Below are 3,498 nucleotides of genomic sequence, written 5' to 3' on the forward strand. Positions count from 1 at the left end.
TATATATACCTGTGTATATATATATACATATATATATACATATTGATGGATAGATAGATAGATAGATAAATAGATGTATGTATACACACATATCGTTTGCACCATGTGTGCAATAATCTCATTACCGCATGAGTGCATATCGATCAGAGAGCGGCATACGTGCGCGTGCTGGAGCGCGAGCGAGCGCGAGAGTCGAGTAAAAAGCGACCTGAAGCATCACGTATGCCTCACTCCGACCCCGGCTACCTACTGGGCATCACTCCGCCTCCGCTCTCCCACTCAACCGCCTGAAGGAGGACTTACACGCCTGAAGGGGGGGACTTTGACCTCGGATCAGCTGTTGTAGATTCGACTGGGGAATTTTCTAACTGTGTGATAATTCAGCGGAATCTATTGCCTCGGCGAGTTTCGAGGAGCAAAAGAAAGGAAATAAGATCAAGATCGAGGGATTGAACTGCATCTTATTCTTTCATATTTACATGCACAGAATCAACAGGAAACACCTGGTCTTTTGCGACCCAACCTGACCTTAAGGAGGACCTTTGGATGAAGACCTGACCCGAAAACAACCCTAGAGTGACCTAACTACAGGCCGTCCAGACCCAGACCAGAGACCACTGTGCTACAAGACAGAAAACAAGGTCATTGACACCCTTATAGAGTGAACCGCGTATATAATAAACCGTCACAATGATTCACAAAGTGGTGATGAAAGTGAAGCACCTGAAGCGCGGAGTGATTATTGACTTGATGACCTTGGATGATGTGAGTATGATTTTTCACTTTATTATCGTCTTGATAAGGATGGTCATTTTGATAGTAATTATGATGGGGAAGTGTGATGATAATGACGATAGGAATGAGGATGGTAGTAATGACAGTAGTAACAATAATCGTGATAATGATAATAGTAGTGGTAATGATAATAACGTTAGTAGTAATAGAATAATGATAATGACAATATTTAATGATAAGGAGAATAATGATGATATTAGCAATGATAAGGATGATAATAATGATAACTAATGACAATTGTAATGATATCACCATAGTTTGTAAGAATACCAGTTACAATAGAAATAATGATAGCAATATTAATAACAGTGATGATGGTAACGAGAGTGATGAATAATGATGAATAGCACTGATAATGACCACATCAATAATGATAGTGAAAGCAAAATAATCCTAATGTTACTGATAGTGATAAATCATAATATAATCAAATGCAACATATATGATGATTAAGAAGAATAATGATAGTGATTATGATTACTATTAGGATTATCAGAAAAAACTGCCTATTATCGTCATTTATATCATTATCATGTTGCAGTTCTCATAAACGTTGTTGTTATTATTACTATTAGTATTACCAAAACTACTGCTGTTATCATTACTATCATTGTTGTTATTTTTACTGGTGGTGATAATGTTATTGTTATTACCGTTATCATCATCATCTTTATTATTATTGTTATCATTATTATCATTATTATTATTATTATTATCATCATCATTACTATCTTTATTATTATCATTATCATTATTACCATTATTGTTATTTCTATCATTATTAACATTATTATTATCATTACTATCACTATCGTCATTACTATTATCATGACCATTATTACTATCACTAATCATTGTTATTGATATCATCATTATTGTCAATATTATTACCATTTATATTCTTATCATTATTTTTATCATGATCATTATTATCATGACAACTATTATCATTATCATCATTAGTAGTAATAGTATTCTTGATTATTCCTATCATCATTATTACTGTGTATGTGTGTGTGTGTATATATATATACATACATACATATATATATATATATATATATATATATATATATATATATATATATATATATACATATATATGTATATATATATATATATATATATATATACATATATATGTATATATATATATATATAAATATATATATATATACATGTATATATACAAAGATATCCTTACATCTATGCATTAACATATCTCTCTATCAATATCTATATATCTCATCTATATCTCTATCTCTATCTCTCTCTCTCTCTTATTCTCCTTATCTATATATCTCTCATATATCTCTAGATATATATATCTCTCTATATCTATCTCTCTCTCTCTCTCTCTCTCTCTCTCTCTCTCTCTCTCTCGCAACATCCTTTATAGAGGACGGTATTTTATCAGATATATTACGTAAATACAAGAACTTTGCCTGTAATAGGTAAAATTGCAAGGTCTTTCTAGAGTGATATACATGCACTACTATGTCTTATGTATAGCTTTGCCCTAGCATATCAATTGACAGGGTCACAGTAAAATCTGCTTCACCAAAAATGTATGTCTTAGAATCTAACATGAACTGTACAAACCATTTAGGCATAGTTCCTATGCCTATTCATGTGCATACACTGTATATAGTATGAGTAAACTTATCAAAATCAATCAAATCTCTCGCTCTCGCTTTCTCTCTCTCTCTCTCTCTCTCTCTCTCTCTCTCTCTCTCTCTCTCTCTCTCTCTCTCTCTCTCTCTCTCTCTCTCTCTCTCTCTCTCTCTCTCTCTCTCTCTCTCTCTCTCTCTCTCTCTCTTGTATGTATATGCATATATACATTATTCATTCATACATAATACATAATACATACGTACATATATATATATATATATATATATATATATATATATATATATATATATATATATATATATATATATATATTATATATATAATATATATATATATATATATATATATATATATATATATATATATATATATATATACACACACATACACATGTATACATACTATATATATACACACACACACACACATACATACACACACACACACACACACACACACACACACACACACATCATAATATATATATATATATATATATATATATATATATATATATATATATATATATATATAGATATATATACATATATATATATATACATATATATATACATACATACATACATACACACACACACGCAGACACACACACAGACATATGCATATCAATGTATCTATCTATCTATCTATATATCTATATAACACCAATGATAAAGAATCGTACTGAATATACTGGCAGCAATAACAATAATAACAACAATAAAAATGACAATAATAATACCTATAACAAGAATACCAACATAATCCCACACCAACACAAGTGCACAAAAACAGCGTCAAAATGATCACCAGTCAAGGGCATATAATCCTCTCTGACCTTGTTGCTTGGCTGTGCGGAGGCCATACGGGGGAGGTGAGAAGCCCCGTGGTGGGTTTAGCGGCCGTCCGTCCCCTCGGAGGATAAAATCGATTCATTTTGCTGGTTTGGTTGATTCTAGAAGGGAGGGAGGAAGGATTTTTTTTTTTTTTTTTTTTTTTTTTTTTTTGGGGGGGGTGAGGTGGTGTGGTGTTTGTGTAGGTTTATTTGTTTGTTTAGAGTTTGTTTTA

At 31.4% G+C, this 3,498-nt stretch overlaps 1 long non-coding RNA gene across 1 annotated transcript in view; it reads left to right on the plus strand.

Annotated features, from left to right (window-relative positions):
- The first annotated feature begins 211 nt into the window (after nt 1–211).
- LOC122255363 (uncharacterized) overlaps nt 212–3,498 on the plus strand; it is a 6,071-nt gene continuing 2,784 nt past the window's right edge. Inside the window, exon 1 of the long non-coding RNA XR_006223427.2 lies at nt 212–765. This is a non-coding gene — a long non-coding RNA (uncharacterized LOC122255363). The remainder of the gene's footprint in view (nt 766–3,498) is intronic.

The sequence above is a fragment of the Penaeus japonicus genome, unplaced genomic scaffold (assembly GCF_977035675.1).
Source record: "Penaeus japonicus unplaced genomic scaffold, GWHDUDI00000001_assembly GWHDUDI00000035, whole genome shotgun sequence".
NCBI classification, from domain to species: domain Eukaryota; kingdom Metazoa; phylum Arthropoda; class Malacostraca; order Decapoda; family Penaeidae; genus Penaeus; species Penaeus japonicus.